Genomic DNA, 15,896 nt, shown 5'->3' with positions numbered 1-15,896 from the left:
ACAAACCAGACTTTCTGGTAAATGTAACGTACTAGAAAAATTGAACCTGATGCTAACCGCCAATGAAATTATGACCTCTGATTGCTGCCGAGCCACACACCAACACAGCCCGAGGCCAGCTTTTCGGAGAAAGCAGACTGAAAATCTGTTATTAGTTTTCCATTTATAGTCCTCTCTCTCTCCCCCTCCCCACACAAACGCTCTGGATGTTAGTGAGCAGGACCTGAGCATGCAAATCAAACACAAAATCTCATGGAAACATGGAATGTGTAGGAATGTCCGAAAATCATATGAAAACTGAAATTATTTATTTACAGTGCTCAGCATATATAAATACACCCCAAGCAAATTTATCTTTTAAATTCATTTTTTTTTGCTTGGAAGATGTACACAATATTATATTTGTGCATATACATAAGATTAGTCAGTACTGAAGGCAAGTCTGAAGCTTATATAATAAAAAAAAAAACTATATATATATATATATATTTTAGAAAAATATTAAATGCAAATTTAAAAAAGAGGAAAAATCAAGAGAAGCAAAACAATTGAATACTTTTGTTGAAGTTTTGTAGATTATATATTTTTTGCAATATTTTACTTGAATTGAATTGTATTATCTTTCAATATGTAAATATGTTTAGTGACTAAAATATTATTTTAATAAATATGTCTGTTTAATAAATCTGTATTGTTTAAATGCACCAAAATACATTGCCTATATCCACAGAGAAATGGATATTCATTTTCAAAATGGGGTATATATATATATATATATATATATATATATATATATATATATATATATATATATATATATATATATATATATATATATATATATATATATATTTCTTTAGAATATTTTCTTTTGTGTTTAACAGAACAAAGAAACTCAGTAAATAAATTAATGATGAAACAATAAATTTTTTTGCTGACCTATCCTGAACTACAAACACTAATAAATTAAGTAAACTGCAGTAGATGTAAACTGATATTACCAACTTCTTTATTCTTATTTAACTCTCCTGTTGATCAAAAAATGACCAGTGAACATTTAACAGCAGAAAACAAAGCTAAAATATGCTTTTTAATCTTGAAGTTTGGTTATTTTTTACTAAAATAGCCCAACTTTAGAAAAAAAAAATTCTATTTTCATAAAGACATATAAGCACACACACAAAAAAATTAAAATAATCAAGGATATTAAGGAAGGAAGGACATTAAGTGATTGTAAACTATTTATTAGGGCTGAATCTAAGCAAACAAATTAAGTTGAACATTAATAAATTATTTAGTTTTTTAAATTCAACCATATAAATTGTTAGCGACAATTTTGCATTCATATATATAAACACATTCACAAACACATAATCACACGCACACACAAATACAACAATACCGATACTTTGAGCATTAGAAATTGTACTAATGCTTGTTAGCAAAGAAACATGGGTGTCCACGTATTAAACATTGATAAAATACTGCACACTGACAAGGGGAAACCAAGACATTTACAGTTTGTGAGGAACATTAAGGTTGTTTCTTCATGCAAAATAGATTTGAGGATTGAAATAAAATTCGGCTACTTTATTTTAGAGGTTTAGTGCAGGCATGCACTAATGCATCATTGACCTTCAGAACAAAAGAAATTTAGTGTAAAACTTAAACGTGTTCAACTTTAATCTTACAATTTACTTGGTAATCGAATATTAGAAGGCGTAATTTCTTTTAGCCATTATTTAGAATTTCCTCTCCACAGCTTTAATCCTTTTAATTAAGTTTCAACAGGCTGCTAAGACACAAAAATACCATCAAAAAAAGGACTTCCTTGTTTTAACTCGATCTGAACCTGGCCAAATGCTGACGTTATTGCATTCCTGCCTAATGCTACAGCAGGGTAGGGGTAAGCGCTTCAGACCGTAAACCTTTTTTATTTTACTGGTTCCCCTCTGAACAAATTTTTCATCTCTCTGGATTTGTGGGGAGAGGGAGGGGAGAGCGACGTGAAGAGAAACTCAAACCAGCTGTTCTTTAACAGAATTAAAATCTTGACCCCCAACCCTTGCTCTAATGCAGCCATTCTCTCGCCAAGCCTCTCCCAGCAAGCCCCGAGATCCAAAGAGGAAAAGACTTTGACCCTGTGCCCTGCTCCTCCTCTCCAGGGCTCCACAGGCCCAGATAAGGGGGAGGACGGCTGGAAGTTTGTGTGAGGGGGGGTGAGATGGGGTGACCTCACATGGAGAACTCCGAGTGTTACGGGGCCAAAAGATGGACTGCCAATTGCAGCCGCGACTCAGGAACACCTCCAGCTATTTGTGTAATCTGTTTCTAGATAGTCAGCAGTGGATCTGTAATACTTCTGAAGCACCAATTTGTTTCCCGAAGAGGACCTTTGGACAGGCCAAAATCATTACAGAAAGCCGGGGCCTCCGTCAAAACGCTTAATCCTGAGTATTAACTGTTATGATGACAAATGCGCCGTTTCGGATAAATAAAACATGGAGCATCTGAAAGATTTCCAACCAAAGTACAATGTAAGGGGCCGTTTGGTCAAAGTGTGGTTTTGCTTTGAAAAACTGAGATGCAGAAAGTTAGATGGGGTAAAAAAAATGCATGCATTTTTAGAACGTTGTGTCATGGACAAGTATAACCGTCAAACATGTCAGCTTAAAACACATTTACATAGATAAACAAGTGTATATATACATATGTCATGACAGTCTGGAGTATATGTAAACATGACAGACTTTAATATGTTCCAGTCAAAGCAGGCCCTGAAAACAGTGATTTGGTAACATTGTTGGTAACATTTGAAGGGTTGTTCATAAAACTGTCATGACATTTTTATAATCATGACTTAACAAAAATCAAGAATATGGAGATTTTATGCATGATTATGACAACTGTCAATAAGTGTCATTAGCTCAGTTATGGAATTTTAAATGCAAAGGTGACATTGTTTGAGAATTCTTTGATAAGTCAACTTGACAATTAAGACAACATACAGTAACTTGTCATAAATCTGTCATAAACATGGTGGTCATAAGACAATAATAATTGTGCCATAAATGTTTTCTGATCATTTTCTAAATTAATTTGTCATTAAACATTCTTAGTTAAAAGTGTCAATACAGTACTGCTTCCCATAGGTTTAAAATATATGTGTGGTGGTAGCTGTATTGAAACACACCTTTTACCCACAGCACACGGTTTCCTACACAAATATATACACACACAGAAAATCAGAAATAAATTACATAAAAGAATAAAAACATGTATGAAATAAAAATATTAAAAGTATAAAAATTACAAGAATAAAAAGTATAGATTATTTAAATAAGGCAGACGAGTTAATCAACCCTTTCTAACAGTGTACAAACATTTTGTAGCCAGTTTAGAAGTAATACTGCCCTCTCTGAGTATACCCAAACATTTATCTGAGTAGAATGTCTGCTTAAAATCTGTTGATACTGCCCTTTTAATAATCACTTCAATAAAGCACTGCTAAACTGTGTCAAACAATTTTGTAACATCACCACCAATATTTAATGACTTGTTTAATTTGTACCACAGTTGAGGTCAAGAAAATATGAATTATGCTGTTATAAAATGACCTCAGGACAATCATGTTTATGACAGATTTATGACAAGGTATGTAATGGTAATGTCAAGTTTTCATGACAAAGACATCTTAAACAATGCCATCTTTGCATTTAAAATGACAATTAATGACAGTTGTCATAAGCATGTGTAAAATATTCATATTCATAAAATAGGTCATATCATGCTTACAAATGTTTCTTGTGAATCTTATAAATGCCTCGTTCAACTAAATTGTTATCAGATAGTTAAAACCTATTCTTTTAAATATAAATCCATTACTACAGGGAAGCAAGCAAGTTAAAAACACCCAATCACACAAAACTATCCAGCGAAACCGCATTCCAGCAGTTGTTCCAGTGCGTGCAGCTGGTTGAGTCTCTTAACACGTTATCATCTCCTTTCAACGACATCACCGCATGTTTACATTGCCTTTTAATTCGCTGGTTATTACGACACACAATTAACAGTCATGTTTGTGGGCTTCCAGACCTCCGGGATGAAAGTGAGGGCAGAGAAAGAATGCACAACCTCCAGCAATTACTGCTCACAGCTGGAGCCCACATAAACCACTTGACTGGCACTCTTGTAGCGGCACCCGGGCCCTAATGGAGCCGCCGGGGCCTGATGTCTTACAGTAACTCATGAGACTCATTAGAGCAGCTTCTTAAGCACTCGTAAACACCGTTAAGCCTAATGACCGAGGATGGGCCAGCTTTAAGTGCTTTAGTACAGCATGTGGTTGATTTCAAGGGTGGCTGAAGGTATCTGCAAGAAGGTGCTGCGTGGAAGGATGGGATGGTGGATGTATTGAATGAAGTCTGTGGTATTATTGAGCCAGTGGTAAAAAGTTTGTTAAGGTATTTTGGTTAATGATGTATAGGAGCATTTATGATTAAGTAAAAAAAAAAACAATTCAACACAACATCTTGAAGGTTTTTTGTGGATTTCTAATTTAAGAAAAATGTATATTTAATTACTGGAAATCATCACTGTACGTACTCAGGGCTTGACATTGACCTTTTTAATCACACCACTGTGGCTAGTAGATTTCCAACATTACTAGCCACTCGCTATTTTTACTAGCCACAATTTTGTAGTAGAGAAAATATATTTTATATGCTTAACTTTGACTTTGAAATGCTAATTGACTTGATTTAGATTTTGCATTATGTCCACATGCCACCTCATTCATTTTATTTTTTGTGCATGAGGTTGCTCAATGTGCATGAGCAAATGGGTAGTGTCACATTGCAAATAGTTTTTACTTTACATGACTTTTCAGGGCTCAAAATTAAGAATTTACCAAACTTTTCTCTGACCACACCAAAAATAAATGAATTATTTCTTAGCCACAAACTTTAGATAATGTGTTAAAACAAACAAAATATAGCTGTATACATGTACTTTTTAATTCAACAAATCTTTTAGATTAAAAAAAAAGAGTTATTGTCATGTATCTAAAATATGCACAGTAACCTCTCCATAATTAAACCATATTAACAAAAATAACTAAGCAAAAAAAAGCAGATAAAAAACAAACCGTGTGTGATAATGAAGGGATGATCACGTGCACACGGTTAACGTTAATAATCTGTTCAAAGAATGGTCAAATTGAAAGAAATATATTTTCAAAATCTTGAGCTCTTGTAAGCAGCAGGACTGTGGGTGCACCATCATCACTTTTTGTCCAGTCTATTTCGAGCACGCTTTTTTAACAGGTTGCGCGCCTCACATCCCCTGTGTGAGCGAGTGATCATCTCCGCATTCGTTATTCACCTGCTTTCTTTTGCTTGAGCAAACATAATTATCTTTGTCAGTCATGCTGCTTCTCTATTCTAAGATTGCATTTGGACGAATATTGGGCCATCTTTATTGTCGAACCCTGCTTTCAAGAAAACTACCATTTGAAAAGTATTTTTAACCAGCCAAAGTGGCCAGTGGGAGTGTCTGTCTAACCTTCCACAGCTGAAATCTACCCGCATTTGGCGGGTGTCAATGTCAAGCCCTAAATCTAATTCATGTACTGTAAATTTTAATTTAATTACACTAAATATAATATGATAAAAACTACTCAAAATAAAAATTTTTTACATATTAAAAATGAAAACAGAAAAAATAAAATACAAGGTCAAATATATTTCAAGTAATATTTTAAACAGTATATACATACGGTAGTAGGCCAACATTTGAAACTTTGTTTTTTTTAAATAAATAGTGGCAAAGCAAAACTAATAAAACTGTTGTTAAAATATATTTCCACTAATATATTTTTCTTCTGTAAAACTATTTGATTTCTTATAATATGTGGATATTTATATAACCATAACATAACTGTCAGTCAGATATATATTAAAATATATATTATATTAAAATATATTATACAATATTTTTATACAATGTTTTCTTATTTTATAAATGTAAAAATGAATAAATGGAATAGGAAAGTTACCCTCCCCCCACCCCCCAAAAAATCCTGTCTAGATTTAGTATAAAAACATAAGATAATAAAACATAATATAATATAATTTCTTCATTTATTCATTTTCTTTTCAGCTTAGTCTCTTTATTAATCCGGGGTTGCCACAGCCACATCCCATCTCTGGGAAACATCCACACACACACTCAATCACACACTAATATACTACGAACAATTTAGCCTACCCAATTCACCTGTACTGCATTTCTTTGGACTGTGGGGGAAACCGGAGCACCCGGAGAAAACCCACGTGAACGCAGGGAGAGCATGTAAACACCACACAGAAACGCCATCTGACCCAGCCGAGGCTCGAACCAATGACCTTCTTGCTGTGCGGTGACAGCACTACCTACTGCGCCACTGTGTCACGCATAATATAATATAATATAATATAATATAATATAATATAATATAATATAATATAATATAATATAATATAATATAATATAATAACTACAAGGCATATTGTTTTTACATTTTGCCAAATATATAGGCCCTTTTGATTTCTTTTTCTTTTTTGAATATTTCCGAATGATTTTTAACAAGGCAAGGAAATTTTCACAGTATGTCTGATACTATTTTTTATTTATTTACTTTTTCAAAAAAAAAAAAAAAAAAATGTATATATATATATATATATATATATATATATATATATATATATATATATATATATATTTTTTTTTTTTTTAGGGTCAAAATTATTAACCCTTTTAAGCTATATTTGTTTTTGATAGTCCACAGAACAAACTTGCCTAATTACCCTATCCTGCCTAGTTAACCTAGTCAAGCATTTAAATATCACTTTAAGCTGTAGAGAAGGTCTTGAAAAATATCTAGTAAAATATTATTTACTGTCATCATGGCAAAGAGAAAATAAATCCGTTATTAAAACTATTATGTTTAGAAAAGTGTGTGGAAAATTTTTTCTTTCAGTTAAACAGAAATTGGGTAAAAATAAACATATGTATATTGAATGCCTCTGACTTTGAGATGGTAATGAAAGCCGAGTGTGATCCAGTGTAAGCACCTCTGTCTTTTCTTCCTTGTCTTTTCTTGTCTGTGTTCACCAAGCAGTGCTTCTTACAAACCTACAATCGCTCCTAACCAACACCAGATGTTCCTACTGTAGGCTGTGTAAAGATCCTCCTCTGCAATCCTTACATAATTACGTCTAACACAAACACGTTGTCTCTGTTTAATTCATCAGCTTTTTTTGATCCCTTCTCATTAAACTTCTCATTAAACTATCCGAAGTCCCCAGTAGAAGAAATAAACCTATAAACGTGTGTGGGGAGTGTGGGAAACTGCAAGAGAAGCCTAGCAAACGACAAAATAAACACCTTGAAATCAGCTCTTCTCTATTTCCATTCACTCGCTCTCATTTTCCTTTCAGTTCCTTCTCTGACTATCCAGGCCTAGAGAAAGCTTTTCATTTCTGAAAGCTATCAGAGCCTCCTTTGTTCGCCTGGCATCTGTCATTAAGCAATCAGGCTGGACCGGCTGATTCTTCCTGTTGGCCAGAGGAAGGGCTTTGCTGCCGACTGCACAGAAGCCACCGCTGCAGAACGTCAAAAAAGAAAATGATTATTCAACACTACAAACCTCACGTTCCCGCTCGTCCTGAGCTGGAAACATCCGTATTGCATTACTCTGCCTGGCTTCCTCTGGTTCTCCTTTTTTTCTTAGTTCAGGATGGCTTTCATCCCTGGCTTTACCTTTGGGCTAGACCCTACACTTTTCTCATCTCACACTACGCCTAAAAAAGTATGTTTATGCTTTAATGCAATGTTTTAAAATACAAATAGTACTTGTCTATACTGTTTCCCAGAGATGGGTTTCGGCCGGATGGGTTTTCGGTGTTTCCATTAAGTTTCAGAAAAAAATCTCTATCCACACTATGGAAATTAATTACAGAAAGCAAACACAAAACACAAATTATAATGGTGCTCATTACAAAAAACTTTTTAATTGCATTGAGAAAAAAGTATTTAGAACAGAACAAGATTAAATATATCTATATAATTATAGTTCAAAACTGTATTTAAGTTTATACGCAAATCCTCACAGTATTTGTTAACAACATGTGTCTGGTATTGTGTTTATTATGAATATAAAAATGGGAAATTCTGTATAAACCATTACTAAATCAACCCCAAATTATAATGGCATTCATTAAAAACAACATAGATTAACTTTAAAAAAAGAGGTAAATGTCTCTCATTCTAAATGTTTAAGCAATCAAATGCTACAATGCAAATCTTTCTTTCTAACAACAAAGCTTTCACTCATGTTCTTGCATTCAGGTAAAACATAATTTGGCAGCACAGACTCTACAACTGAGCATGTAAACCTCACAGTTTAACTTTTATAAATCCATGTACTGTATGTTTGTTTGACTGCAAGGTAACAACAACATGATCACAGATTTTGTTATTAAAATGCAGAAAAAGCTCATTTTTGGTCATAGAGATGAGAGTACGAAATCATTGGAAACTAATGTGAAACGGTATTGTGTTTACTTTTTTGTGTGTATACTAAATATTAAACAACCATTGTGGCTTTTTAAAAAACAGAAATTGAGCACCCATCATAAAAGTGAATCAAAAGATCTGATCTTATTGAATCCGTGAAGTACATACAATGATGCAGAACAGGCAATAACCAAGGAGCGAATGTGAGCAACCACTCCTTCATTTTCACAACTTTGCATTTGAATTTGTCTACAATAAAACACAACGCCAATGTTTGCAAACTAAAGCAGACCATGCAACATAAAAAAAGCTCCTCTGGAGTAGTGTGAACTAATGAAAGACAGCAAAGCATTTCAGAGCTTCAAAACAACTGAACCAATTGTTCGCAAAATGATTCAAGAGTTCGAAATAGACCACATGCTATTAACACCTGCTGGTCAACACCATGTAAATGCAATCAGAAGCCTTTTCAAACACACTACAAATAATGAATAGCCTTTTAAATGCACTTAGCATATTGTATAATATAAATAAACATCTGTAAAAGTTTTGAAACCTAAAATAATTGTTAAAATATTAAATACAAATATATGATTAAATGTAAATGAAATACATAACCACATTAAATAAATAACTAAATAAACAAATGAATGATTGAATAAATAAATAAATAAATAAATAAATAAAATAAAATAAAACAATATAAAATAAATAAATAAATAAACTAATGTAAAAAATGCAAGCTACATTAAAATGACTAAATAATTGCAACATGCATATCCCATGCACAAGGTTAATCATAATGGATTATACATAATGAATCATTAAATATAATCACATGACCTTGCCAATTTGATATGCTCGTCAAAGCATTCGAAGCAAAACACTGGTAAAGCTTCATGAATTGGTGCTTCGAAAGCAGCCATCAAGCCTCAATCTGGAGAAGGAAGCGTTTCCTCACACAGGTGAGCGGTCCAGATAACAAAGGCACAGTGTGAGTGATTACAGCCATCATCACAACATTCCTCCAAGCCTACAAGCTAAGTCCATGTGAAAAAGCCCAATCCATGGTTCGCAGGTTCTCAATGCTGCCACTCCATTGGCAGGGTCTGTCATCCCCCCGTCTGTGAGGGGGGTTCGTGACCCCGGTGTTTGCCCCCCTCTTCACTTTCCCACCACAGTTGGCCCACGCGAAGGGTGAGAGAGGCGAAGGGGGGAGAGGGAAGAGAGGCTTACCTGTGGGTCGGACACAGGATATGGAGAACAAAGAGACTTCTTCAGACCCACTTCATTCCAATCCACAGTTTGTGCTTGAACAGTCCTGGAATTCAAACAGCCAAGAAAAAACAAAGCTCTCTGGAAGCGAGACTTTGCTAAAATCGAGGCTTTTCACACTTTCTCATATCAAGACGGGAAAGCGCAGACTTTTTTAAAGAAATGTGTTAATATAGTTGTAAGAATGTTCAAAAACTGTTCTTAAAAACATATTATTTTTTTCTTCTGAAGAAAAAATTGACAGTGTTTGGTGTTTTCTGATTAATGGTCATTTGAAAGGTCCTTACAATGACTTTATTACTGTTTTATTTTTTACTTATTTATTTTAGTATGATTTTCTTTTTTTTTCCTTTTATTTAATTCTTCATTTATGTTTGGAAAAGAAAAAAAACATGAACGATTGTAAAAAAATAAAGTAACAATAATTAATAACCTCAATAAAAATAAACAAATCTACATTTATTTAGATTTATTAAAATTTTTTAAATATTTAATTGAAATAATTGTCAAAATAATAAATACAAAAATATGAATACATATAATTCAAATACATAATCAAAATAAACAAATAGATAAATTAATTAAAAAACAATTAAATAAATAATAAAAGTAAACAAACATAAATAAATAAATTATCAAAACTAAATATATAAATTCCAATAAAATTATCACAATAATATGATTAAATATATTTCAAATACATAATCAAAATAAAAAAATAAATAAATAAAATGTATTAAGATAATTATTAAAAATAAATAAATAATTAAGTAAATACATAATAAATAAATAAATAAATAAATAAATAAATACATAAAAATAAACATTTTAATAAATAAAGAAAAATTAATAAATGAATACATAAAAAGATAAATAAATAAATAATAAAACAATAAATAAAAAATAAATAAAATAAATAAATATATAAAATAGATAAAATAGATACAAATATAAATAAATAAATAAATAAATAAATAAATAAATAAATAAATAAATAAATAAATAAATAAATAAATAAATAAATATAATATTATGGCAAAAAAGTTATTTGATTTTTAAATATATATTTAAGAAATAAAACTAATGTAAACTAATGCAAATTAGATTAAAATGACTTAATAATTACAACATGCAATATCCCTTGTACAAGGTTAATCATATTTTGAGGGTCTGTAAAGTAAAAAAAAAGTTTATTCTCATACCAATATTTATTCTTAAATTACAAATAAGAAGAAAATAGCAAATTAAGAAGTATTCCTTTTCCCAGTGATGGGTTGCGGCTGGAAGGGCATCCGCTGTGTAAAACATATGTTGGATAAATTAACGGTTCATTCCGCTGTGGCGACCGCAGATTAATAAAGGGATTAAGCTAAAAAAGAAAATGAATGAATGAATAAAGTATTCCTTTATACAAATATCCCACAAACTCAGCGCCTGCAATCCAGTGTGTTGGAGAGAAGATAAGATAAAATATGTTTTGGCTTTGGTCAAACATGGTCTGACACATCAACACACAAATCCAAGAGCCACATGCTCCACTGCCTTTCTACCTTACAGCTTTAACGCCAGTTTAAACAAAACTTCATCCAAACAGGAAAACAAGCAAAAACATGCCTCTATTAATACACTAACAATTTCAGGAAATATCAGCAAATCAAACGATGGCTAGATTTTGAACCTTAATTTAAAACACAATGTTGCTTCAATAAACGAAACGCTCTGTATTCCAGCACAAGAATGAGCTTCTAAACCATCATTTGTCACCACATAGTTTGTAACACCACATTTTCCACAGCCCTTATTGCTTTTAGGCCCCATTACTGAGGGCTGCTGGGTTAAAAAAAAAGGGGGGGCCGATGCTGAGTGGAGATACACAGACCGACATTAAAAGCTCTCCATTCTCTCTTTAGTCATTCCAAAACACATCAGGGCTTCTGTCTGGGGACTTTCAGGGCCCCGACAGCCAAAAGACACTACCTGCGTCTAGATGTAAAAAACACATTCAACTGAATACACACACACACACACACAGCACGCGCAGGGAAAGTTATGATAATGACTTATTTCACTTTCAAAAGAGAGTCACTCCTCTATTTTGGTTTGGTCCAAGGACCTTGAGGAATTTTGATGGAACATTTGCTTGTGGTATTGGCCAGAAATACTGTGTATTAAATAACAAAGCTATCTACCTAAACAAACCAGAGGAAAATTGAAAGTAAGATAGCTGAATTGCACTGGAAAGATAGAGTTGGTGGTAAAATGGTAGAAGTTGGTAGTAAAATGTCATGAATTGCAATAATAAATAAAGTACTCAATTTCAGTTGTAAACTGCTAAGCAGAGCACCTTGCAATTTGGAGGAGCTTAAATATAAAAATAAATAAATAAAATTTTTAAATATATAAAAACAAGGATCACTCTTGCCTCACAGGAAGAAGGTCATTGGTTCGAGCCCTGGCTGGCTCAGTTGGCATTTCTGTGCGGAGTTTGCACGTTCTCCCTGTGTTAGGTGAATTGAATAAACTAAATTGGCGGTAGTGTTTGTGTGTGAATATGAAAGTGTGTATGGGTGTTTCCCAGTACTGGGTTGCAGCTGGAAGGTCATCTGCTGCGTAAAACACGTGCTGGATAAGTTAGTGGTTCATTCCGCTGTGGCAACCCCTGATAAATAAAGGGACTAAGTCGAAAGAAAATAAATAAATTATTGAAAAACATGGATTTGTTTTTAAATTATTAATATTCTATTAAATATATATTTCTTAATGGTTCTAAAGTTATTGTTTTTTTTGGTTGCATAAATATGTATATATAAGTGGTATGGGTGTCACAATCTGTTTTTTTTTGTTTGTTTTTTTTATGCCCTTGGGTCCGAGTCATTTGATTTTGAGTATCTACGGTTACCGAAACCCGATCCGATACTTCTATAACAAACAAAAAAGAATTAAGAAGAGTGAAGAAATAGATCCAGGATGTTCCTTATATTTTATTTAATTCACCTTATTTGAACATTCAACAACTCTGTTAACAAACAGAGCACTTCTGTGAGGTAGCTTGAACAGTCAAGCAATAAAATAAATAACATAAATTCTTTACTTTTGAACTTGCAAAAACAGTAAATATAAAAAAAAATCTAACATAAAAACAAGCAGCACCTCAACTTAAAATACCCAGCAGGCAATCCCAAATTTACATATCTTACAATTTGCTATGGCAGTGTTGTCGTCATTAACCTTGTAATACCTCCAGACTACAGAAATACTTGCGCTTTCTGCTTCAAGCTGCTTCCGTGTTCTACTTTGCCGGCATTTAACAAATAGCGTCTCTGCAACAAAGTTATGTCATGCCACACGTGTTGCTGTTTCTGTGTGTCTAACTCTGTGCCACCGCATAACTATAGATGTATTAAAAAATAGAATATATATAAAATATATTTGAGTCCTGATCAGAAGGAAACGATCGAGTGATCAGGCCCGATTTCCAATCACGTGATCGGATCTGGACGTCCCTAATAAACGGGTCTATATAAGTACATTATGGGACCATTTTGTGTTATTTTATGCACAAAAAATATAGAATTTTTATATGTAATCAGTAGTTTACAGGGCTTTTTTTTTTTTTTACTTATAAGTTGCACATCAACAAAAATACAAACAAATTGAGAATTTTCAAGTGCAAGAGCTAAAGAGAAAAAAAAACAGTTGGATCATCTTAAAAATGAGTTTGAAAATAAGAAAAATATGGTTTTAAAACTTAATTTATTATTGAAAACAGAATATATTCGACATTTTTTGTATGCAAAAAGTGTTATAGTTATTAGTGATGTTCGGATCAGGATTTTTGCAGATACCTTGCCATGGTGATTGATCGATACCGAGTGCCGATTCTGATGCTTCAATCTTTATTTAACTGCACCATTGCATAAAGCACCTTTTCCATCTAAGTATGATACTTAGGTGAAGCTTCTCTTAACTAACAAAAACCTAAGTTAAAGATGTTTCATATAATCCCATAAACATGTCTCTTATAACCATTTAGTGACATGTCATTATGATCCGAAGCAGCTTTACAATTAATAATACATAAAACAGATAAAAACATTTTGTAAAAAAAAATGCACACCTTCTGTATAAATCCATTATTACAAAGAAATAGGTCTATTACGCTTATTGCAATACGTATAAGACAAGATGTTAATTTTCAAGTGTTTTTAATTTTTTTTTAATATTTCCAGCCAGGTTTGAATGAACCTGCAATATTGTGAAAATATAGAACTTTCTCGTAAGCAATCACTCTTGCAATCGATTCATGAGATCGGCCAGATAAACAGGTAGCGATTGAGTCATGAAATGTCATTATCGATCAGAGCATACCTAATAGTTATAGTTACATTTTTCACAGTTTATGATGGTTGAATTGCATTGGAAAGATCAAAAACATCATGAGAGATTGGAAAAAGACTAGTAAAAATCCTAAAAATGCAAACTGTATTTCTTTTTAAAGGAAAAAAAAATAAACACTTTAAAATATTTTAAAATAAGGGGCAACACAGTGGCTTAGTGGTTAGCACTGTTGCCTCACAAGCATGTTTTTCCCTTGTTCGCATGGGTTTTCTCCAGGTGCTCTGGTTTCTCCTACAGTCCTATAGTCCAAAGACATGCACCATAGATGAATAGAATAAATTAAAGTGCTCGTATATGAGTGTGTCTGAGTGTGTGGATGTTTTTCAGTCCTGGGTTACAGCTGGATGGGCATCCGCTGTGTAAAACATATGCTGTCATAAGTTGGCGGTTCATTCCGCTGTGATGATCCCTGATAAATAAAAGGTCTAAGCCAAAGTTAAATTAATGAATGATATTTTAAAATTAAAAATGCTTACATTAAATTGTATTAATATTTAATAATAATAATAATAAACTTTTTTTCTGTATTTTAAAAGTGAATAATAATAAACAAAAAGCTCAAAACTCAAAATTTCCCTACGAAAAAAATAATTAAATAAATAAATAAATAAATAAATAAATAAATAAATAAATAAATAAATAATAATAATAATAATAATAATAATAATAATAATAATCATTCATTCATTCTCTTTTAGCCACAGCGGAATTAACCACCAACTTATGCAGCACATTTTTACGCAGCGGATGCCTTTCCGGCCGCAACCCATCTCTGGGAAACACCCACACACACTCATTCAAACTCATACACTACAGACAATTTAGCCTACCCAATTCACCTGTACCACATGTCTTTGGACTGTGGAGGAAAACGGAGCACCCGGAGGAAACCCACGCAAATGCAGGAAGAACATGCAAACTCCACACAGAAATACCAACTGACCTATCTGAGGCTTGAACCAGCGACTTTCTTGCTATGAGGCGACAGCACTACCTACTTCACCACTGCGTCACCACAAGAATAATAAATTGCAGTAATAAGTTTAACTCAATCCCAACCCCAAACTGAAGGTGCTAAAAAGGTCTTGTTTGTGGTGTCACCAAAGCTCTGCCTCAGGTATGCATTTTCAGAGGTACAGCCAGGGATAATTGAAACCGTTCCCTTCTCAGCAGAGCCAGGAGAAGAGTTGTGTCCCGCAGACGCTCTGTGTTGTTTTCTCTCCCGGCGAGCCGTGGCTCTTCCCCGCTGTGAGGGAGCACAGTTCGGCTCTCCAGAGATGCACATTCCCACACAGCAACCCGCACTCCACCTCTCACCCAACACACAAGAATGCTTTCATCCCCAAAAACGTCTCAAGGTAAAGCACACATAGTATGGCACGAGCTGAAGCAATGACAGATCTGAGTTGTGGTATAACCAAAGAGAGTGATGCCAACCGAGCTTTCTGTACTTGTGTTTAATGTGTGCTTGCCTTGTGGACATATTTTATTTTTATTTTCTTGAGATTTTGTGCCCTAAAATAACTTAACATTTCAATAAAAAGAAAAGTTGTTTATTGAATGTGAAATGGGAGATTTTAATACATCAAATCACCATGTTTAAGCCACTTTTCAAAAAGAAGTATTTAATCATTTATACAATAAATTTAGTTTAATTATTAATTTCT

The 15,896-nt window shown here is 33.1% G+C and overlaps 1 protein-coding gene across 33 annotated transcripts in view; it reads right to left on the bottom strand.

Annotated features, from left to right (window-relative positions):
* eya1 (EYA transcriptional coactivator and phosphatase 1) overlaps positions 1-15,896 on the bottom strand; it is a 269,107-nt gene that overhangs the window by 10,040 nt on the left and 243,171 nt on the right.

Source organism: Danio rerio, chromosome 24, assembly GCF_049306965.1.
Source record: "Danio rerio strain Tuebingen ecotype United States chromosome 24, GRCz12tu, whole genome shotgun sequence".
Lineage (NCBI taxonomy): Eukaryota > Metazoa > Chordata > Actinopteri > Cypriniformes > Danionidae > Danio > Danio rerio.
Note: the sequence above shows the minus strand (reverse complement) of the source record. Positions and strands in the feature narration are given on the sequence as shown.